Raw genomic sequence first — 26160 nt, forward strand, 5'->3', positions numbered from 1 at the left:
TACAACCAACTTGGCTAAACTAAGATTCCAAGGATTTGATACATGAGTAGACTTATCTCTGTTTCCATAAAAATAATAGAAAATGTCCCAACCCTTGTTTGTGGTTATGACATCTCTACATCTAGAGCTCCTATCTAAGAAGGCATTCTTAAAAGCTTCTTGCATGGTGGACCCTTAAGAAATTCTAGGAGGTCCTAATGGAGGCCCCTTACATCTTTCCTTTTCTTTATTTTCCAATTCTTCTAATTTCTCCTTAACCTCCTTGGCCAATTCTTCAACATTCTTGGCCGAGATTGACTCAGTAGAGGCTTGTGCAAATTGTTCTTGCTGGGAAGGTGGAGGATTCTCAGTAACTAGAGGGTTTTCTTTTATAGTTGGGGCTGTCTTAGTGGATGAGGATGTGGATTTCTTAGCAGGGGTCCTCCTCCTATTTGGCAAGTGTCCAATTCAACAGTTTGTGGGTTCTCAACAACAGGTGGGGCTTGAGTAAAAGATGAGGTCACAAATTTTTTGGTGGGAGCCCTTCTCTTCTTCGGCTATGGAGCTTCAACTTGAGTAGAGGGATTGGGGTCATTGGAAGGTAGGTTGGTAGCCCTTTTTGGTGCCCTCTTTCTCTTTGGCTTCGAGGATTCCCCCTGTGAGGGTTGACTTGATTGAGCATTGAGAGGAGTTTTCTCAATAGAGGGAGGGTCTGTCTCAGTGGTCGGTTCACTTGAGATGGTGGGAGTTGGGTGAATTACAATGAGTGGGGTGGCATGGGTAATCTCAGGGGCAACAAAAGATTCTCCTCTCTCAGGAGTCTTTTCGGCGGCTGGGAGGTGCTATCTTTCACTAGGGAGGTCATTCTTACAACTTTAGGGGATAAAATTTTGATTCTATCTCAAGAACAAACCCTACTTGACTCCTAATTCTTTCACAAAATCACAGAGATAGAGGCTCAAACACCACTTACTTGATTTCTAGAATGTTCTTAGACGTAGTTTACAACTTCAAAGGTTTCTTTGAATCATCTTGGCTCACTCTTTAATCACTCTTTGAATGTAGGGTATACAACTAATCCTCAAAAATTGCTTTTATCAATCTTAGGAAGGCTGCCATTAATTTGTACATGCATGCTCAGCGGGTTGGTTGCTTTGAAATTCAAATTCGACTGTTGATCAGTAAATGGAAGGTTGTGATTACATCATTGACCCTTCTGATTGTTGATTTGGTGCCTCAAAATTCCTCCTTCGCCACCCTTGTTTTTTCATTATATTCTAAGGTTCTACCCTTGACAAATTTTTGCCACCTTCATGTCTTATATTTTCCCCTTGTGGGGTAGCGGGGCTTCATTGTTTCTATTATTTTGTTACCCCATGAGGTCATTTTTCTATCATTCTCCATGTTGTTGGGTAGCGGGGCCACAATCTCCTTCATTGTCTCTTTCACCCAACTAGCCAATGGACCAACTCTCTTCTTTGCATCCAGCTCGTGGGGTAGTGGGGGATACCCCTTCTTCACTATCTTACCTTATTCCGTTGACATGCACTGTGGTGACTCTTTATTTATGACCTGCGAGGCGGTGGGGTAGTCATCTTACATTTGTCCTACTAGTGTTCATCATGATTCGTTAAACATTTCTACCCTTGTGGGGTAAGGTTAGCCTTTTCTTTCAAATGCATCCAACTAGCTCACATGTAACCTTACTCTTCCTTTTCACCATTACCTTTTGTGGATTGTGGGGCTACCAAAATACCTTAATACACATAATACCCCACCAACCTGCATAAGATCTTTTTAGGATTCTTGACCCCTGTAGGGTGAAGTTACTCCAACCTTTTAATATATCCCGCTACCCCTCTAGATAATTTCTTCTTCATATTTTCATATTTTTGTTATCCCATGGGACAACTTGCCTTTCCCTTTATCGACCTTAGCCCGTTAGCCTGCTACCATTTCTTCATTACCTTTTTAACCATATGGGGTGGCAGGGTTATTACCTTCACTATGCTTAGTGCATCCCACTACCTCGTGGTACAAATTTGCTTTTCCCAAAATCCACACGGGGTAAGGTTTCATCCTTGTTAGCATGCGTCCTGCCATCCTGCTAGACCAATCCACACAATAAAGGGAACTTGCGGGGTGGGAATTTCTCTTTTCTGACACACATCCCACTACCCTGTGGTACTTTAGCAAGTGTAAGATGGACCCTCTAGGGTAATCAAAGAAGGACACGAGACTTGAATCCTTCCATTCCTCAGGGTTTAGAATGTGCCAATCCATCACTTAAGCGGTGAAATTAAGCACGTGGTCATTACATTGAGGGTGATGGGGCTGTGAGGTTCATGAGCACTAGGATACCTAGGAATTAGGAACATAGGCAAAAATAATATGCGACCCTCCACATAGAAAGGTAACTAGCCTGACACAAGGAACCTAACATGTGTGGCTGGTCAAAAAAATGATTAGAGACCCTTCCGCAGATAACTTAAAGATTTTTAACCCACTACAGCCAATCACTAGGAAAATAGAAAATGGGTAGGGTAAAATTCACCAAGGCTCATAAAGCTTAAACCTTACCAAGAATTTTGAGGAACACTAACCCAAGGAGGACTCAGAGGACAAAATCAAGGAAAATCAACAAAAAATTGACACTCCCAACATAAGGTAGAGTCAAAGTGCAAAACATGTTCACCGTGTTTCAGAACCCGATGAACAATTGGGAAAATCTTGATATGTTCATCAAGTTTCTAGTCAGGGCTTGAAACCTAAATTACATGAGATATGCGTTAGTTGGGATTCAACAATTAGGTATGCAATGTTTGGTAAATGTTGATGTCGGCTGGGATTGAGAACCCAACTGACATAAAAGCAATGTTGGTTGAGTTCTAAATCCTGACCAACACTTACAATATTGTGCTTGATGTGAATTTTGGTAGGTATGTTGGTTAGGACTTGGATCTCGACCAACACACAAATGTGTTGGTCAGGTCCCAAGGCCCGACCAACACAGAAATGTGTTGTGTAGTGCTAGTAAAATTGAGTCAAGTCTAGGTTTTAAAATCTAGAATACATCCTAATAGGGTGTAGTTTGGATTCCTCAAGCCAAAATTCACACCAAAAGGATTTGGCGATGCCAAAAAGAGTATTTATAGAGAAGAACTCTGCCTTCCCAAAGAAAATAGAATAAAAAAAAATCCTACGATGAACAAGAAGATAGGAAAAATAAAGAAAATGGAAAAACAATGAATACTTACAACCATTCGATGAAGAAGACGCAATTAACACCTCTCAATCCACAAACACAAGATTCAAAGAGGGTGCACGAGCAAGAGAGAAGCTAGATAAAGTTAAAATGACTCAAAATGACTAAAAAGTGATTAAAACAACTTATAACACCTAAATACAAGATGCATTAATTATGAAGTGTGTGGGAGAGGGATTGGATTTCAGGTTTTGAAACCCAAAATGCAGTCATGTGTATTTCAGGTTTTGGAACCTAAAATATAGTCATGTGCATTTCGGGTTTCTAAACCTAAAATGCATTTATGAAAAAATGCATCTCAACATGTATTTTAGGTTTTGAAACCCAAAATACATGTGCATTTCGTGTTTCAAAACCCAAAATACATATGGTTGAATCAAAGTGTGTGGTTTCAAGTTTAAACCTCGAAATTACATAAAAGTACAAAAAGACTAACTCTAAAACTAAAAATTGACAAAAACAAATAGACTAACCTCCAACCTAATTGAAGCAACTTTTGAGAGGATCATACCACGTATGAAGAGGACTAAAAATTGCTTCGTAGAATATGCTTAGAGTATGTGGGATATGAAATGAACAAGTTTAATAAGAGTTATCCCATGATTTGAGTCAATTAAAAATCAAGGAGAACAATTCTATATGTATTGTATACTATATGTTTACTTGATAAACATTAAATAGATATAAGAAAATATATTAGGTCAAAAAAGAGAGAGAGAGAACTTGAGGTAATAATTGGAAGGAGAGATTCATAAACAATACTCTTATAGGTCTAGTCTTGCCACTTCACTAGAATGGATCACCTCTCATATAGTATTTGTAAGTGTTCAAATCAATCCTTGGTGAAACAAGAAGGAAGAATGAATAAAATTTTACTCAAAAAATATCTTATGACCAAATCAAACAAAAAATTAGTAAAATCCAAATTGTTTACATTGTTCATTGATTCACAAACTAATGCACCTATACATGATTCTTGTAGGAGATTCTCTTTCCATTGGTGCTGCCACCAAGGGATAAAGAATGATTTTTTGCATATGTATTGGGTGGTTTTTGATCGTCCTCCATACAATAACAATGAGGTCTTGTAATACATTTTAAAGAATTTTTTTTTTTTCTTTTTCCTCAATGATATCCCAAACTACTTTGACATGTGTGAGTTTTAGGACCTAGAGGTAGGGGCTCTACATAGGGTGGAGTAAGGGCAATATGCCCAAAACTAGGTATTGAGACCTCTTGTAAGACTATAGTTTGATCTTGTCACTATCACTTCCATTTTAAAGGAATGAGTTGAAGTGGACACCCTCTATCCCATTAGCTTTATTATGTAGGCCCTTATAAAACACATTGGGCCTCTAGACACTGTGATGTGGGAGAGTATTCTAGACCACAATATTAACCTCAATTATATCAAAATTATGGGTCTACATTTTTGTATGGGTCTAAGGATGATTAGGATGCATGTGGTGAGCATGAGGATGCCTCTAAATTAAATTGAATGGTCTTGATAGATGAGTTACTAGACCAAACATATGGTATTTATAGTTAGGTAAATTTCAACACAATCAAATTTAATTTATTATATTTCATTTTGTTTCTCTATTGAGCAGAGGCCATATTGTGTTGGATCCAAGTGATTTTATGTGTTTGTGAAATTTAACCTTAGACCTATAGGACTTTGTGTATAAAATCCACAAATAGCTAACTATGTTACACTTATCTAGGTCTACTTCACCAACATTATGAACACTATTATGTATGACCCCTGCAAGGGTGAATTTTTCAGGATATTCAAGAAGTGACATGCAATCATTGGACTGTGTCAATGGTTGATGTTTGAGAAGTGAGTGAGATAAATTTTATGTGAAAATCATAAAAAAATGATTTCTATACAAAATTTTGTATCATTCTACCCATTTATTTACATACTTTGTCTCAAATGGTAAAAAAACCTGGGCCAAAAATTATAAAAATATGAATTGAGTATAGTTCTTCCTTTTCACAATCCCCATGAAAGTACTCAATAATGTCATTTATAAGAGAAAAAATATCTCCTTTTTATAGTTGATTGATCTCATCCTCTACCTTCTAGAGGAAGCATGCCATAGATTGATGAAAGTTTCGATGTGCAATATTCTAATTTTTTTTTACTAATTTGTTTAAGGATAAGGTTGCATTAACCTTGTGAATCCTATGTAATTCACGTGTTTTCAGAAAGTGTTCCCTAGGGCATGAAAGAAAATATTTAATATTAATACTTTATTGAAAATTATAATTGTGTTCAAGAGGGTGAAGTCATGTCAATGATGGGATAAGAAAAAATTGATAAGATTCCCTCCCTAAGCATCCACTTATGGGGATATGAAGAGTCATGAATTAGGTCCCCCGTGATTGGAAGGTCAAAGGTAATTCACTGGGAGATTCAAAGAGTCATTGGCGAGTTATGGAGCATTGAAGAAGTAGGCAAGGTAAGTTTCTATTGATTAGGTGCCCATGTTAAATCAATTTGAAATATTTTATTTATTTATTATGTCTACTGGCTTTCCATGTTTCTAGGCATGGGTTTTTGAAAGTGGTTTCTTGCAATAGTATTTTTGCCTACAGTTTGCTATAAATTGGAGCCTTGGCATAATGATAATATATGATTTAGTTACACATAGCCAGGTGTTGTTAGGTTTTGTTGAAGAAGCAAAGTGAACTGTATTGTTGTAAAGATCTTTTTTTTGAAGATAAACAATATGATTGCAATCTTTCTTTGGTAGAGTTTTTTCTCGAAAGGGTTTCTCTACATAAATATGGTGTCTTATTTGGTTGCTGATTTTTATGTTGTTGTTGAATGCCACAATAACCTATTTAATTAAGATTTGGTAGTCTAATTTTTCATACTTTTTATTACATAAAGAATTTAATATTGCAACCTTTCTTCACCTTATTTTCAACAATTTTCAATCCCTGCAACTCCAACTCTTGAATTTGACCTATTTTAACAAAACCTTTTGTTACTTCATCTTCGCTATTTAGGCAACCATAGCAAGGAATAACTCAAAATCGCAAACAATTTCTATACCATGTGTTTCATGCTTAAAATCATCATTGCTAAATAGGAAATAAGGACAATCATGAAATCCTTAACCATTAAAGCAATCCTAAACATAAACCAATATAATAAATGTAAATTTGAGAGAATTAAACAATTAAATAATTGAAAAACCCCCTCAATTGCATTGTAGCTTCCATTGTTCTTCTCATCTCTGTTGTATGATGGCTCTCAGATATCACACTAATAACCTGCAAGTGGCACAAAGATTTCAAAGTTTGTGATTCTATTGAAATGAAGGAAAGAGGTTCAATTTTTGATTTAACTGAAGTGCTAATTGATAGTTGAACTAATTTGATTGATCGATTAACTCATTTTGATTGATTTGTTAAGTGGATTGATTAGATAGATAACTTAATTAACTGAATAGATTGTAAAGCGTGCTAGAATTCATCTTAAAGCTATCAATTAGAAACACTAGGGAAATCATGAATCGCTATCTAATTAACAAACCTAACAAACTAGATAATGAAATAATGCAATCATCAAACAAAACAGGAATTAAGAATGAAATCAATTCAAATAAAACTCCCTATTCCCAAGATGTGCATATTGCTTCCATTGCTCTTCTTCACTTCGTGGTATGATGGCTCTCAGATATTGCATTGGTAACCTGCAAGTGACACAAAGATTCAAAGTTTTTGATTGTTGAAAATGGAGAATGGATGCTCATTTTATAGAAAATTGGAGAAGATTGATTGAAAGGTGGAACATAATGATCAAGAGGTGTAAACTCAGGTGAGCTCAAATGCGATTTGATAGTTGAACTGTTGATTGTAGGAGTGGAACTCAATAGATTGAATAGATTAAAGGAGTCAACTTGACTTTGATTTTCAATTTGGTTTTTGAAATCATGCACATGTATTTGAATTTGGAAGAAATTAGAAGAATATGAAATTAAATGAAATTAGAATTTGGGGATTTGGAATTGGAAGAATTAATTAGTTAATTAAATAATTTAAAGAAACTATTTAATTATTTAGAAATGGAATTTAATTAAATAATAAAGACTATTTAATTTAAAGGATTAAATCATAATTAATTAAATAATAAATATTTAATTAATATTTAGAAGAGGGTTGAATGATTAGATGATTAGAGATAGAAATTGAGAATTAATTAATTTAAATAATAAAGATTATTTAAATTGGGAAATTAATCATAATTAATTAAATAATAAATATTTAATTAATATTTAGAAAATGATTAAAATGATTAAATGATGATAGAATAGGAAATAGAAATTGAGAATTAATTTATTTAAATAATAAAGATTATTTAAATTAGGGAATTAACCATAATTAATTAAATAATAAATATTTAATTAATATTAGAAAATGATTAAAATGATTAAATGATGATAGAAATAGAAATAGAATAATTAGAAAGATTATGAGGAAATATGAAATTAGAAGAAATAGATTAATTAACTTAATTAAATAGTTAAAGAATTATTTAACCAATTAGACGAATAATTAGTACATGATCAATGAGACATTTTTAGGTGTCTACATTTTCCCCTCTTTGAGACAATGTCAGAATGACATTGTTTCAAAGAAAATGAAAAATTTTGCCCCAGTATGCCCCGGTGATACTTAGGGTGTAATTCCCCCTTGAGAGATTGTTTATGCATTAAAGATATGAATGATCTCTCGAAAAAAGAAGAATGTGAGATGAAAGATAGAAGAATGGTTAGTTGATTTGAGATAGAGATAGGTGATGTGAAGATGATATTAAGATAGAATATGAGAAAATAGATTGATGAAATAGAATAATGTTAGATGATATAAAATGATTAAGAAAGAGATGATGAGAAAAGAATGTTTAGAAAGAATACGATTTAGAGAGAAGATGGGAAATCAACAAACTATCAATAAGCAAATGAGATGAGAATGAGAATGAAATTGAATGAATCACGAACCTGTGTCACATATTTTATTGCGTCAATATATATTCATCACTGAGCCTTATTATTGAACAATGGAGCTTAGCACATCAGGGTATAAGGAACCAAGATGTAAAGATATCTCATTGAAGAAACAAACGTGTAGCAGACAAGCAACAGACAAAGAAAAAGATAATGCCCATCATGGCTCCTCTAGTCACTTGTGGACATCCTTGAGTAGCATAGGAACATAATCTATCACCAAATGATAAAAAGATAAAGACTAACCCGAACAAAATTCAGCAGCTATACTGACCTTGTGCCTTTGTTCTCAGTTGTTTGATGTGATGGTTGATAATGTCTGATCTCAGAAAGTTGTGGACCTCGTTTAAGACTGACCTATTTGATTTTGAGTGTATCCTCTTTTGTTTAAGACAAGATAATGATCACGTTGATATGGATATGATACGATTGATAAGATAGTTTGATCAGTTGATTGCAGATGTTTGACTCGATAGTCGTATCCTTTGTTAACTTCGTGCGAAGCGTTTGTTGGATATCTGCTAGGGTATTTGTTTCTCACAAGACATTTTATTGCAAGTTTTTTGATTGATTGATTTTCAATTTTTAGTTCTTTTCCAAGAGCTTTTTTGATGTTTTTGGATTATGTAGGTAGATTTTTGAATGTTTTTGTTTGATTTTTTCAAGATCGTATATGGATTTTTTTGTTTGATTTTTTCAGGATCGTATTTGATTTTTTTGTTTGATTTTTTTAGGATCGTATTTGAATGTTTTTGTTATTTTGAGTTTTCCATTATTTTTTTTTGATTTCAAGTTTTTCAATGTTTTTGGATTTTTTCAGGACTTTATCTGATTTTTTGGCTTTTTTCAGGACTTTATCTGATTTTTTTGGATTTTTTTAGGACTTTATCTGATTTTTTGGATTTTTTTCAGTTATGCCCCTAGTGTGCTGACCCAAATGACATAATGATCTGCAGAATGTATGTGGAGACAAATGAATTTTTGACATGACCTATGTGAATGCAATATGCAGGATGAAGATGCACTTCCTATTCGAACAAGGTTGACTGTCTGTGTTTTTCAGCATTTGTAATACACTGATTGAAAATGAAGGTGCAAAACATTTCGTAGATAAGCGGTCAATTGATCTCTAAGACCCTTCAGAACATTCATCTCAACACACTTAGTGACTAGGATTTACAAATGGAGACGCGGAAAACTTCCCCATTGGTTCTTGAAACTTTGATCTTCTTTTCCCCATGTGTGTGCAGATGAGTTAATTCCCGCTCTTGTGTTCACTAAAGATCCTTAGCATCCTATATGACTAGCTACATGGTTTTTCTAACTTCAAAAGCATCTCGAATAGAGCCTCACTGCCAGCAAGCCTTGAGAGCTCTGACGAGGTTATAGACTGTAATTTCTCAAATATTACTCCATTGCCAATAGGCATTCATAGCCCTGATGGAGTTACTAGCATGTTCCCATAGTCAATCTTTTTATCGTATTTGTATACATGATATTTCAGTTATATATCATTGCTCTTTTTTCCTTTAGATGGATATTTGGCATAGCTCTTTTTATTTTTATTTTCTTGCCTTGACTTGTAAGTAATGAAACCTACTTGGGTGTGACAATTACAACAGTGTTGAAGTAGAATTTTAGATTTTTCACTAGTCATATGATCAACTAGGTGTCTAGAATGAATTAGAGATCTCATTAAGGTGTAAGATATAGCAATTGATAGATTTTGGGTTACCAAGTCTCAAATAGTGAAATCACTACCCCAACCATAAGTAAAATGTTGTCGCAGGGTAATGTTGAGAATGAATGACTTTAGAACCCCAAAGACTTCAAGTTCGAATATCTAAGAATGGCGATGACCCTTGTTTTCTTTTTAGGATGCAAACGAATGATAAACTCGAACAGTTGCCTTGTTTTATTTGATGCTTCTATGTGAGAATGCAGAACTTTAAGAATGTGATGCGTTTGAAAAATAAAGTATATGTAATGCAGTGTTTTAATTGATATGCAATGCGGAAAGTAAAACCTAGACTACATAGCCCTTAGGTGTAATACCACTTAAGATGCATGCTGTTCATAGGGTCAGAGATTGGATTTCCCTCCAAGGTAGCCAAATGATAGGAACCATTTCCCATGACCCTTGTTATAATGAAAGGACCTAGCCAATTAGGTTCGAATTTCCCTGACCTTTCTCATTCTGCTAAGATCCTTTGATTCTCTTTAAGTACTAGATCCCCCACTTGAAAGGTTCATGGGCAGACCCTTTTATTATAGCTCTGCCTCAGTCTATTTTGATATCCTTGTAAATGATTGAATGCTATTTGTCATTTTTCATCAAGGGTTTCTAGTTCTTGCAACCTCGCTACCCTGTAGTCTTCTTCTGATATAATGTTGTGTAAGGATACTCTTAGAGATGGTATTTCTATTTCAATGGGGAGTATCACTTCTGTACCATAGACCAAGGAATATGGTGTTGCTCCTGTAGGGGTGCACACTCCTATTCTATAAGCCTAGAGAGAGGGATTTAGCTGGAGATGCTAGTCCCGTCCTGTGTCAGTGACTACTTTCTTAAGAATTTTCAATATTGTTTTATTTGTAGCCTCTGCTTGTCCATTACTTTGTGGATAATATGGTGTGGCAAATCTCTGTTGTATGTGAAATTTGTCACACAATTCTTTCACTTCCTAGTTTTTAAATGGACGCCTGTTATCTGTAACAAAGCACATTGGAACTCCGTATCTACATATAATGTAGTTGAGCATAAATTTTAATATCTGCTTTCCCGTAGTGTATGTTAAAGGAATTGCCTCAACCCATTTTGTAAAGTATTCAGTGGCTGTCAAGATAGACTTGTGCTCGTTGGACGAAGTAGGGTTGATTCTACCTACAAGATCTAATCCCCATTGTGAAAATGGCCACGGTGATGTGATGGGTTGAAGATCTTGTGTTGGTGCATGAATAAGGTCTCCATACATTTGGCATTGTTTACACTTCTATACATACTTGTAAGCATCTTTTTCCATGGTTGGCCAGTAATACCCGGTTCTTAGCAGTTTCTTTGACAATGCCGGATCGCTTTGGTGAGCCCCACAGATTCCATCATGGACTTCTTTTAAAGCAAGGTGTGCTTCATTCTCATCCAGACATCGGAGAAGAGTTCCATCAAAACCCTTTCTATACAGAGTATCAGCTATGATGGTGTATCTAGATGCTTGACGAATAAATGTCTTCTTTTGATTTCTGGACAGATCTGGTGACATGTATTAGGTATTCAAATATGTATATATTTCATTGTACCAAGGCAATTCTGGTCCCACAATTGCACATACATAGTCTGATAGGGGGGTCTCATATGCAGGTAGCATTAACTGTTCTATGATAAACTCAAACTGAGTTTCATTAGTAGGCACATTCAGAAGAGACCCTATTGTTGCCATTGCATCTGTTGCCTTGTTTTGTATTCTAGGGATTTGTTCGAAGGTGATTTTGCTAAAGTGCTCCTTGTAATCTTCGACCAACTTCTTATAAGGCATGAGTTGGTCATCATTCGTATTGTAATCATCATTGACCTGGTTCACAATCAACTGCGAATCACTATAGACCTGTAATTCTTGTATTTTCCATTGCACAACTATATGAAGTCCTATGAGGAGAGCTTCATATTCTACCATATTGTTGGTGCATGGAAAATTGATCCTAAATGACTTAGGTATAACATCCCCTTGAGGAGTAATGAAGACAATACCTGCTCCGGATCTGTGATTTGTATATGATCCATCAAAGTATAACTTCCACATTATTGAGGTAGTTAGTGTAAACACGGATTTGTCTGGAAAGTCTATTAGCAATGGGTGACTGTCTTGTATAGGAGCCTCTGCTAATTGATCTGCTATGATTTGTCCTTTGATAGCTTTTCTATCTATGCATTCTATATCAAACTCGCTCAAGATCATAACCCACTTAGCCAATCATCCCGTCAATGTTGCTTTGCTCAATAGGTATTTGAGTGGGTCAAACCATGCAATGAGTTGTACCTTATGACTCAACATGTAGTGTCTGAGCTTTTGGGATGCAAAGATTACTACTAAGAAAGCTCTCTCTATGGGTGTGTAATTAAGCTCATAGCCGATCAGAGTCCTACTTATATAATAAATGGCTCTTTCTTTTTCATTTTTGTCATGTTGTGCCAATAGAGCTCCCAGAGCTGAGTTTGTTGCTGATATGTACAACAATAGAGGTTGTCCTAGAATAGGGGATATTAACACTGGTATGTTCAAAAGATACTCTTTTAGAGCTTGGAAAGCTTCCTGGCATTGTTCTGTCCATGTAAAAATAACTCCTTTCTTGAGTAAATGCGGGAATGGGTGGCACTTATCTGCCAATTGTGCTATGAATCTTCTTATGGATTGCAATCTCCCTTGTAACCCTCTGAGTTGTTTAAGTGTTGATGGAGGTTGCATATCAATGATTGCCTTGACCTTGGCAAGGTCTATTTCAATTCCTCTGTTTGATACTATAAACCCTAATAGTTTACCTACTGTTACACCAAACACACATTTCTTTGGGTTTAATCTGACATTATATTGTTCCAACTAATCAAATATCTGTGTAAGAACTGCAAGGTGACTTTCTCTGGTTTTTGATTTAGCCAATATGTCATCCACGTAATCTTCCATTATGTTATGGATCATGTCATGAAATAATGTTGTCATGGCTCTCTGGTATGTTGCGCTAGCATTTTTAAGACCAAATGGCATCACATTCTAGCAATACATTCCCCATGGGCATGTAAAGGCCATTTTATGTTGATCTTCTGGTGCAATTTTAATCTGGTTGTATCTTGAAAAACCATCCATTAAGGATAACATCTCATTTCCAGCTGTTAGGTCAACTATCATGTTGATATTAGGTAGCGGGAAGTCATCCTTAGGGCAAGGTTTATTTAGATCTCAAAAATTGGTATAGATTCTGATGCCTCCAGTGGGCTTAGTCACAGATACCGGGTTTGATATCCATTCCGCGTAGTCAATAGGTCTAATAAAACCTACTTCCAGCAACTTTTGTAATTCTTTTTTAACTAGTAATGCGATACTTGGATGCATTTTTCTCAATTTTTGCTTGTAAGGTTTAACTCCTAGTGTCAATGGTAAGTGATGCAACACTAATTCAGAATCTAAGCCCGACATGTCTGAATAGGACCAAGCAAAGTTGATAGGTCGTTGTTTGAAAAAATGAATGAATCTATCTTTTTCCTCTTTGCTCAATGATTTTGCCAGATGGATGTTATGTACAACTTCCCCTTCTGCTATGTTTACTTCTTCTGTTTCCTCTGTAAGTAATGTTGAACTTTCTCTTTTCATAGGAAGATTACCCAAATCACTTTTGTCATTATGGGTAGTTTGATTGTTATCTTCTGTTTGAGAAGTACTTTCTTCTCCAAAGTATGCCATTCTATTTAGGTCTATAGCAAACCCTGCTTTATGATCACCTTGCAGAAATCCTTCTCTGACTCCTAGAAATTCTGAAATTGCTTCATCATTTTCAAACCAATCCATTGTTGGTTTTGCTTCTTGCCCCCAATCAATCAAGTGTGAATGTACTAGGGGTAAATCATTATTCTCTTCTGTAGTAGAGTCTGATAACATGAAGACTTGATTGTTTGATATTACACTTTCTAGTGGGGTAGAATCATGGAGTGATAAGAATTCATAGTCATGAGAATCTATCTCACTGTCAATATATGTTTCATCATATGGGCTATCATCACTTATTTGTTCTTGTTCTTGTCCCTAATTCCGTTGTAGATTGACTGGTCTGCTTTGTCCATTAGTGACTCTTCTTAAGCCAGGTATAAGCCTTTGCAATCTTTCCTCATCTATTTCGTTAGGTTGAGCCTGAGTTGCCTCTCGTGGTAGAAGTAGTGACAATAACCATGGGTGGGATTCAGGTGGTGGGGGTAATCCTACATCTATTGCCACATTAGCTTGTACTGTTGTGTCAATAACTACATCATTTTGTAACTCTATGGCAGGTTCTTGCAAGAGCTGTCTCATGTCTTCCCCCTCTGATTCTGTGCTAGGTGATGTAGGTACCTGATTGCTTGTTTGAGATGAAGATGGAAGAGCCCGTGTAGACAAATTCCTTTGTGATATGTAATCTGATCGTTTGCTTGGTCAATTTAGTATATCAAGGGTATGCTGTCTGGCTTGTGTGATATGTTGTACATGCTTGTATCCCAATCCTTGATTTCCTGGATTATCATTAGGAACAACAGGTTCTAGTCTTCCTTGTTTTTGTAACCCCAAGCCTGTGGTACCATCATATCCATGTCTTTGGAGTATTTTGAATCCATTGCCATACTGATCTGTATGTATTCTGGGTGTTGTCATATGATCTTCTTCTCTATATATCCAATGGTTAACATCTTCATTCAAGGATTCTTCCTCTAAGTCTCCCCATCTAATGAAAGAACATGAGTCTGAATATCTGAAAATTTATTTTCCTTTGTCTTTCTTTTGTTGTGTAGTATGAGCTTTCCCAAAGGACTGAGGAGAAAGAGATAATTGTTTCCCATTTGAAGTGTTTGCAATAGAGTACTCTCCACAACCCATATCTTTTATTTGTAAGGAGGATGTTGTAGGCATATCTTTTTGTGTTTCTGTGATCTTTAACGTTTCCAACTGTGTAGTGAGAGGTGCAGCCTAATTGATAGGTACCTGATTATCTACACTATCTTTTAGATAATTACAATGTTGGAACGGATTTGGATTACCCTTTATGGTAATTTTGATACCACTGTATGGGAATTTTACACACTGATGAAATGTGGATGGTACTGCTTGCATGGTGTGGATCCATGGGGGACCCAATAACATGTTATATCCTAGCTCTCTATCCAAGACTTGAAAAGTGACCTCTGTCGTTATTGGTCCTACTTGTACAGGTAATGTTACAATGCCTTTAGATGGACGTTCTTCATCATCGTAAGCCTTGATGTTTATCCTTTTGGAGGAATCAATGTGAAGTTTAGAATATCCTAATGCTTTGACTAGCTTTAATGTACAAATGTTCAGACCGGCTCCCCCATCTATAAGTACTCCTTTGATCTTTTTCTTGTGAATGTAAGCTTCCAGATGTAGTGGGTCATTATGAAGCATTTTATCACTAGGAATATCTTGCTCTGTAAATACAATATGTGTACCTTGTGTCAGATTTCCTACCATAGACTGGAAGGCACATTCATTTATATCTCTGTCTACTACTGAATCTTGGAGTGCTTTGTCCATTATAGCTCTATGATTGGGTGAAATACGCAGTAGTTTGAATAAGGATATTTGTGCCAGAGTTTTCTTAAGCTGGTCAACTACATTGTAAGTCCCTACTACTGGTGGATGATTTTGTGGTATCCCTTGTAAGGTTACCTTTGACCTTCGAATAATGACTGCACACTCTCTGTCTCTGGGAGTAATTGTGATTGTAGCAATTGTATCATTGGTATCATAAGCTGTTTTATCTAGATTTATATTAAATCCTTCTTCATAATCCCAATGTGTATGTTTGACATTCATAATATGTTCAATGAGTCCATCTTCAAACCAATCTGAGTGAGATGGTTGATCCTGCCCCTAGTCTTGGAGACAAAGATTCGTATCCTCATCGTACTTTGGTCCTTCGGATATCATGAAAATTTGGTTGTCATCTTTATGAGTGTCTTGATATTGGTCTTCCTGATCAGATGTTTCTTGTGAATCTTTGTTTGTCATATCTCCTGAACTAATGGCATGAATAGTGTAGTCGTATGAGACTTTCGTGTAGTTAGCCGTGTTGTCTTGGGTACCTGATGTGGTTGCTTTTCCCTTGTCATGCTTAACAAATGGATCCTTAAAAATCGTATGATTTGTGTTTGCTGAGGTCTTATCTGTATCAATTGTGATGTCCCCTTGGTCTATCATATCTTGGACCAAATTTTTTAGTTTGTAGCAACTTGTCATTTTGTGGCCTTTAGTCCTATGATAATTGCAAAAATCATTGTCATTCCACCATGTAGGTTTGAACGGACCTGGTTCATATACTCTTACCTCAGGTAGAGTGATCATGTTTGTCTGTATTAACTTTTTGAGCGCCGATTCAATAGGTTCTCCTAAAGGTGTGTAATTTCTTCTTGGAGTGTTTACCCTGGGGTATCTTGTGTTTGTATTTTGTGTAGCATTCACATTGGTGTTATTCCTAGTATGTGGATTTGTTGACTGACTCGTTCCAAATGATAAAAGGGGTTGGGTTCTGTTTATAGTTCTAGCGTCTACAACACCATCATTGGTCATGTTTTTGTTTTTTGACCAAAACTTAGATTTGTCACTATTGTTTGTGTTGCCATACTTAATAAGACCTTGTTCTATCAAGCCCTTCTCACATTTGAGAGCTTTTTCTGTGAGTTGTTTGAATGTGGTAAGGCACTACATTTGCATTGGATACTTAATCTTTGGAATCAAGTTTTCTGTAAACATATCCACTTGCTCTCTTTCTAGGATAATTGTCTTGCATCTTCTGTAGAGAGCCCTCCATCATTGTATGAAGGATGCAAATGTTTCATTCTTGTATTGCTTAGCTGCACATAAATCCATCAAAGTAACCGGGGTGTCAATGTTGTGCGAGAAGTTTGCAATAAATTGTTCAGCTAATTCTCCCCATGACGTGATGGTTGGTGGTAGATGTGAAAACCACTCTAAAGCTGGACCTCCCAGACTTTTAGGGAATAGTCTCATTAGATAAGTATCTTCCAAGGCAACTTCTATACATGCCATGAAAAATTCTCTAATATGATCTCTAGGATCACCCTTCCCTCGGTATCTATCAAATTTGGGTGTTTCAAAGTGTTGTGGGAAAGGTGGCATGTATACTGTGTGATCAAATGGATAAGGACGTAAGTCCTACATTGTGTAGCTCTTTTTGTTGGTACCAGTTGTAAAGCGGAAAATAATCGAACCCTAGTTGCTCTCCCCTCTTCCAACTCCAAGGAGAGAGAAGGGAGGTTACTAGGGTTGACAGTTTTCACTTAGGGAGACTTTACATTCAAAAGAGGGGTTGAAACCCACAAGATCCAATCCCACACAATTCAAGATTGGATTCTAAATGAGTCTCAAGGGTTAAGACAACAAGGCTACCCTCTTTTGTAAAGAATGTAGATAGAAAGATCAAGCTAGGAATGCATAGAAAGTGAGAAAGATTCGCTTATAGACTGAGATAGGGATATAGGATGAAGCTGCGGACCTGGAATTAGCAGTAAAATGTCGATACGACGCTATCCTGCAAATTTGAGCAAAAGTTGACGGGACGATGGCGCCTGGCGTGCACACGGTCCTCCGAAAAATCCGCGAAACGAAGGGGGGTCTGTTCGTCTCTGCACAAGGATTCCAGATCTTCAATTTTAGCCACGTACCTGCAACCTACACACAGAAAAGCGAAGATGATTGGGGGGTTAGGGATTAGGGGTTTGCCCTTAGGTCAAACCCCAGTTTTGGAATTAACCAAGAAATGAGAAATGCTGTAAAATGTAAATGTTTGTAATGTAAAACAAGTACTAGTACCTTGTTGTAAGGATGTTTGTATCCTTATGTGCGAAGGTATAGATGTTGTTGTTTGTTGTATGTTGTATGTTGTAGTATGTGATCTCCTCTTCAATGGTTGAATCCTTGTCTTGAATGCAACACTTAGCCTTGAATGGAGACTTAGAATGATCAATTGCTTGAAGGAATGCTTGAATGCTTGAATGTTTGAATATCGTTTCCACCTTTTTCCCCATCCATCCAAATGAGAGAGGAAAATGTAGTTTATATACTTGCCAATTAGGGTTGATAGACTGATTTTCCCGACCTTAGGCCGACCAGGAAAGAGTTTTTTTCAATTTGCAAACAAAAAGACCTGAAGCCCATAGGAGACCGGGCCCAAAATAGGGCCAGGGACCAGGGCGCTAGGCGCCATGGTCCTGGGCGACCAGGGCGCTGGGCGCTCTGGTCCCACCTCCCGAGACAGCAGGGTGCAAGGAGGATCAGGCCAGGGTGCTGGAAAAATGTAGTTTTTGATGTCGTGGACAAGTTTTGGGGTCTCCATTCAGGTTCTGTGTTGCGTCGCCATCGTGAAGACCGAAATGCAGTCAAAATTGCAAGTGTCGCAAATTTAGGACGCTACACCAGTTTGCATGGTCATCATCTGTTGTTGCAAACTCTGTATTTGTTGTGTCAAAATATCGGTTGATGTCAAAGGTATACCATGTGTGTTTGTATGTCCCACAAAAGGATTTGTGGTTGCATAACTAGGAGGTTGTTGGAATGTACCATGAATATAACTTTGTGTGTTGTGTGTTCCTATAGGTACTGTAAAATAGGCGATATGTGAACCCATGTTTGGTTGACTTGTACCTGTTGTATTGGTAGTACCTGGGTTTGGATTTTGATAACCATATGTGGATCCCATAGAATAGGAAATTGGAGGTTGGTTTACACTTGTCGCTTGCGTTTGAATAGGTGTTGAGATACTTGACATTATCGGTAGGCTCTGTGATGGTATACTAGCATTGATCACTGAAGATGTCACGCTTGTTTGAAAGTTTGCACTTGTGTTGACATTTGTTGGAAGAGGTACGTTTTGAGGAAGACTAGAGGTCATTGCTTGTATTTGCATCAAGGGTAATGTTTGATTGTTATCTTGACCTAAAGTTTTTCCTGGTGGTAAAATCTTTGTGACATCAAAATCCTTAGGTAATTTTGCCCCATTTTGTATTAACAACGAAAGATACTTGTCCCTATCACTATGTATAAATGCATCTAGGATCATGAGGACATGTGGGTCTTACTATGCGGACTCAATTTCTTCCTTTGTCAGATGTTGTTGTAATTCATTTATGGTGGACATTGTCTGTGTACCTGAGTGTTGACCTGTTGACATGTCCATGTTCCAAGTAGGGTTTATAGACTATGTGTTGTTCGGGTCCATTATTCCTTTTGCTTTCTGGGACCTTATGATGGGCATCTAAAAATGTCCTATATGATGATGGTTTTATGTAAGATGATGAACTAACACTAGACAGTAGACGTAAATATGAGGTATGCAATCCTATACTAGACTCTCTATTGAGGATTTTTATGTGAGACCTTTTTAGCCTTTCTAGCTTTCTCTAATGCAAGTCTTTCCATTTGTTGACAAAGTTGTTCAACCTCAATCTCTCTATCAATCTTACGGGCAATCCTAGACTCAATATCTATCTCGTATATAACTCCCATATACTGGGGTGTGCTTCTTCTTAAATCCCAAGCTAAGTTAGCTAGACCATCAATGATTTCTCATTGACCGCCATTTGGAACTAGATTAGGTTGCTCGAAGGGGAGCAAGCCATCACCTGGGAGACCCATGAAGGCACATGCTATGGACTTATAAATGATAATGGACCTAGATGTATATGAGGTCTAGGTGCAGACGTATATGAGGACAATAATGCAAAAAACTTAGGGCGATAATGAGGACGTAAAGATGGGACTATGCAAAAGACTTGGGACGATAATGAGGACGTAACATGGGACTATGCAAAAAGACTTAGGACGATAATGAGGATGTAAAATGGGACTATGCAAAAGACTTAGGATGATAATGAGGACGTAAAATGGGACTATGCAAAATACTTAGGACGATAATGAGGACGTAAAATGGGACTATGCCTAAGATCACAAGTATGTAAGGACGTTTTGAGAATCAGTTTCAAAATGGACTTTGTTTTTGGTAACTTCGCGTGTAAGACAATGTTTTGCAGTTTTCCAAACCTGAGAACAATGGTTGGCAGGTATGTATAGCTGACTGACTCAATTTTCATACAATCTCAAAAAATTCAGAGATACGTAGGATAGGGCTTGAAATAGCCCAAGGGAATGACTCAATATTGGTCTATCACAACGATACATAAAAAAGCACAGAAAACAGGCTTTGGTTGGATATTGGACACCATTCAGTGAGCCTCCCGCAGCAAAATACCGAAACAAGATGGACAGATAGAGAGTCTGGCAGCATTGGCTCCACTCCATGGTACACACTTCTTGGGCATGCCAGTCTCTCTTACCCCGAAGATCCGAAGATCTTATCACTGAGGGATTTCTATCTCATAATGTAAGGTACATGAGGGGTATCTATGGGGTACGATCCGCACTCCCGGAACCACTGAAAGTAGGATTTTTGGCAACTAATTTGGTTCTTAGTATTAGGTTTCAAGGGATCCCAATCCAATGATGGATTCTCAGAGCAAGCCACTTAAGGCTTTAGTTGAGCTTATCGATGTAGGGAAGGCCCCCACATACATCGAATTCACTCAACACTCTAGCTGTCTGACCAGTATATTTATATAGCTGCTCGAAAAACCCACTCGAGAGTACGCTGGGAGAGATGATATCCCCAACGCATCCCAATTCGAAGTACCTCTGTGGGGTGATGAAATCCCCAGTCAAAGATACCCCTCACTACGTAGAATAAAATAAAATTTGGATGTTGTTGTCACCTGCCTTCTTTCTCCCTTAGGCCCGATGGCAAGTAGAAAGTCAGTTAGTGCAATAGTAGGTCCACCCCAGACACAATGAAAAGTTCTTTTCCTTTAAGAAAATGAAAAATGATTTAATCTAATGCAGCCTGATTCATGTTCTTTTTATAGCCCAAATTTAGGTGTTAGATCCACATGTGCATGTCAATTTTAAACACCAAATCCAAGAATGAAGGCATACATGTCAATTTTAACCATTTGTTTGATTTTTAAGCACCAAAAACCAAGTGTGAGATACACGCATGTCAATTTTAGCCCATGTTCATTTTAAGCACCAACAACGAAGTGTGAGATTATCCATGCATGTCAATTTTAACTGTTGTTGATTTTATGCACCAAAAATCGAGGTGTGAGATTTATCCATGCATGTCAATTTTAACTGTTGTTGATTTTAAGCACTAAAAATTGAAGTGTGAGATTTATCCATGCATGTCAATTTTAACTATTGTGAGATGTGCATGCAAAATTACTAATCTAACCCTCTCTGCGAATCTACCATAGGCTGTAAATAGAAGATTAGTAGCAAAATAAACCAACATAAAATAGAAACTGAGAACTTGACAGAGGCGATTGCGTAATACTACCTGAGCGATTGCGTGATACTTACTGAGTGAATGCGTGAATCTGACAGAGCGAATGCATAAATCTGACAGAGCGAATGCATGACTTTATCTATTCGATTGTGTAGAACTAACAGGTGGATTGCATGACAAAATGCAGACAACAAAAAAAAAAAATTAAAAAATAGAAAAATACAAGAAAACTAAACCCGATCAGGGACCTGTGGAACTAATTGTGAAGCCCTAGCCAAATCTCTCATCATCCATTCAATATTGATTAGATCATATTTAACTGTATAAGAAAGAACTAGGCTATTATATCTATCTAAGGCTAGTTGTTCTTCTAAATCCTGTATCAATTTTTCTGCTTGGAGAAATTTTTGATATCGTTTAGCTTCCCTCCTTTGTTGTTTCGTCCTTCTCGCCCCTGAAATTTTGAATTGAACTTTTCTTGCCATAAACTTTGTTAATCAAATCCTGAAATAAAAGAGTAATTTTGATTCCTGATTAACCAAATTTAAGATAGAATTATACAGAATTAATAATAGACAGAAGAAAAATAAAACAACAATTAACCCTGCGGATGCATGACCCAAAAAGGGCGATTGCGTGACCTTGTCTTGACGAATGCGTGACCCCGAAGGGTCGAATGCATGATTATGTCTATGCAATTGCATGATGAAGTAAGCTCAATTACGTGACGTAAAATCCTTTCTCGAAATTCATGCAACCTACAAAAAAAATAAAAATCCACACAATCTGCAAAAATCAAACAAAACACAGAAAAAAGGTTAAATTGCTGTTAGTTCACGTCGAGTTCACCAAAATGTAAAGTGTGCTCGAATTCATCTTAAAGCTATCAATTAGAAACACCAGGGAAGTCATGAATCCTTGTCTAATTAACAAACCTAACAAACTAGACAATGAAATAATGCAATCATCAAGCAAAACAAGAATTAAGAATGAAATCAATTCAAATAAAACTCCCTATTCCCAAGATGTGCATAGTGCTTCCATTGCTCTTCTTCTCTTCGTGGTATGATGGCTCTTAGATATTGCGCTGGTAACCTGCAAGTGACACAAAGATTCAAAGTTCATGATTGTTGAAAATGGAGAGTGGATGCTCGTTTTAAAGAAAATTGGAAAGATTGATTGAAAGGTGGAATAGAATGATCAAGAAGTGTAAACTCAGGTGAGCTCAAATGCAATTTGATAGTTGAACTGTTGATTGTAGGAGTGGAACTCAATAGATTGAATAGATTAAAGGAGTCAACTGATTGATGGAAGAGTTAACTGAAGGAAGAAAAAGAATGATTGGAGGAAATAAAGAGGATGACACAGAGAGCTAAATTTAGAAAAAGCTAATTGAAGGATGAAAATAGAAGTTGGAGAGATAAATGATTTAATTAATTAATTTAGCATGTGCTTGCATTTAGATTTAAATTATTAATTTAATCTTTGCATGAGATATTATTCAAATAATTGAATTTATTAATTCAATTTAGCATTTGAATATATTTAGAACTTGACTTTGATTTTCAATTTGGTTTTTGAAATCATACACATGTATTTGAATTTGGAAGAAATTAGAAGAATATGAAATTAAATGAAATTAGAATTTGGGGATTTGGAATTGGAAGAATTAATTAGTTAATTAAATAATTTAAAGAAACTATTTAATTATTTAGAAATGGAATTTAATTAAATAATAAAGACTATTTAATTTAAAGGATTAAATCACAATTAATTAAATAATAAATATTTAATTAATATTTAGAAGAGGGTTGAATGATTAGATGATTAGAGATAGAAATTGAGAATTAATTTATTTAAATAATAAAGATTATTGAAATTGGGAAATTAATCATAATTAATTAAATAATAAATATTTAATTAATATTTAGAAAATGATTAAAATGATTAAATGATGATAGAATAGGAAATAGAAATTGAGAATTAATTTATTTAAATAATAAAGATTATTTAAATTAGGGAATTAACCATAATTAATTAAATAATAAATATTTAATTAATATTAGAAAATGATTAAAATGATTAAATGATGATAGAAATAGAAATAGAATAATTAGAAAGATTATGAGGAAATATGAAATTAGAAGAAATAGATTAATTAACTTAATTAAATAATTAAATAATTATTTAACTAATTAGACAAATAATTAGTACATGATCAATGAGACATTTTTAGGTGTCTACATAGATGACTCAATTGATTAGCCAGTTGACTGGATTGATTGAGGAGAAGACTGAATTGATTGATTAGTCAAAAAAGGTGATTTGGAGTGAAAAGGGGAGATTGGAGAGTTAACTAATTAGTTAACTGATTTGATCAATCAGTTATGATTTTCAACATATGTTGTAGGATTTTTTAAATGAAATTCAATTTCATCTTTATTTAGATTTGAATTTAGATTTTCAAATGATGAAATGCACATGACATTTATTGAAATGGAATGAAATTCAAATTTGGTTAAATTCAAATTTGGAAAATTGGGATTAGATGAAATTAGTTGAAATTCAAATTTGGAGAATTAAAGGAATAAGTTAATTAATTAAATAATTTAAATAAAGTTATTTAATCATTAGAAATGGGATTAATTAAATAATAAAGATTATTTAATTAAGGTAATTAATCATAATTAATTAGATAATTAATATTTAATTAATGTTTGAGAAACGGGTTTGATGATGAATTGATTAAAGGATAGAAATTGATTAATTAATGAGATGGATGATGATGATTAAGTCAGAAGAATAAGCTTAATTAGATTAATAAATAATTATTTAACTAATAGGATGAATAATTACTACATGATCAATGCGACATTTTTAGGTGTCTACATTTGCCCCTCTTTGAGACAATATCAAAATGACGTTGTTTCAAAGAAAATGAAAAAAAATTCTACCCGAGTATGCCCTGATAATGGAGGTAGGATGCCCCCTCAAGAGATTGTACATTGAAGGCATGAATGATCTCTCAATAGAAGAAGAATGTTAGATGAAAGATGAAGAATGATTAACTTGATGCCACAAATGAGTTTGATTGGATAGAAGAAATGGTTGGAGTGATTTGTAGATTGATTGTATTGATAGGATTGATTTGATTGGTTTGATTGATAGGATAAAGATCAAGTCTGGTTTTAGGAAGGACACATCCTTTATAAGACAAAGATGATCAACATGTCTGGTTTCAGGAAGGATACATCCTATATAAGACAAAGATAGATGATCACATCTGGTTTTAGGAAGGACACATTGTGTATAAGACAAATGATTAAATATGATGAAAATTGGATGAAAGATGAAATATGATGAAAGTGAAGAATAATTGATTGATAGATAGAATAGTTGATGTGAGGAAATGAAAGAATTATAGATGAAAATATTGGAATTAAGTGATGAGAGAGACCATGTTAGATGAATGAAATGACTAGAAAGAATAACAAGTCGATCCATGAAAAAATACTTGATAAAAAAATGATCTTGATTGATACAATTAGCATGATGAGATTAATGATTAATACACAAACTTTTGTGCCTTTATTCATAGCGCAATATATATTCATCACTAAGCCTTATTATGTAACAATGAAGTTGTGTACATCAGGGTATAAGGAACCAAGATGTAAAGATATTTCATTGTAGAAACAAACACGTAGCAGACAAGAAGTGAACCCTCCATTCTAGGAATAGCACCAGGGGTTGAGGTATGTGCAGTAGTCACAAGCATAGATATCCCTAACTTTTATTTTTGCATAGGAAACTTGCCGAATGAACTTACCAATCACATACACCCACTAGAACTATTGCCCCAAAACTTCATTGGTTCACACCACAAAAAGAAATCAAGGAAAAAAAGATCATGCCCATCACAACTCATCTAGTCAATTGTGGACATCCTTGAGTAGCATAGTAACATGATTGATCGCCAATTGATAAAAAGATAAAGACCGACTAGGACAAACATCGGGTGCCTTGCTGATCTATGTCTTCATTTTGATTGCTTGATGTGATGGTTAATAATGTCTGGTTTTAGAAACTTTGGACCTCATTTAAGACTAACCCGTCTAGTTTCGAGTGTATCCATCTCTATTTAAGACAAGATAATGATCACTTGATATGGAAAGTGATACAATTGATAAGACATTTTGATCAATTGGTTTCAGATTCAATTAGATAGTTTTATCCTTTCTGAATTTCATGCGAAGTGTTTGCTAGATATCTGCTAGGGTGTTTGATTCTTGCGAGACATTTTGTTGCAAGTTTTTTATATTTTTCAATTTTTAGTTCTTTTTCAAGAGTTTTTTAATTGTTTTTGGTTGATTTTTGGATCATTTTTTAATGTTTTTGGTACTTTTTCAGGATCATATTTGGTTTTTGTAAATGATTTTTGATTTTTGATTTTGTGATTTGTTTAGATTTTTAAATTTTGTCGATGTTTTTTGTGCTTTTTCCAAGAATTGTTTTTTATTTTTAGGATTTTTTTTAGGACTTTATCTAATTTTTAGGATTTTTTTCATGACATTATCTAATTTTTAGGATTTTTTCATGACATTATTTGATTTTTAGGATTTTTTTCATGACATTATCTGATTTTTAGGATTTTTTTCATGACATTATCTGATTTTTAGGATTTTTTCATGACATTATCCAATTTTTAGGATTTTTTCATGACATTATATGATTTTAGGATGTTTTCATGACATTATCTAATTTTTAGGATTTTTTCATGACATT

This window comes from Cryptomeria japonica, chromosome 3 (genome assembly GCF_030272615.1).
Source record: "Cryptomeria japonica chromosome 3, Sugi_1.0, whole genome shotgun sequence".
Classification (NCBI taxonomy): domain Eukaryota; kingdom Viridiplantae; phylum Streptophyta; class Pinopsida; order Cupressales; family Cupressaceae; genus Cryptomeria; species Cryptomeria japonica.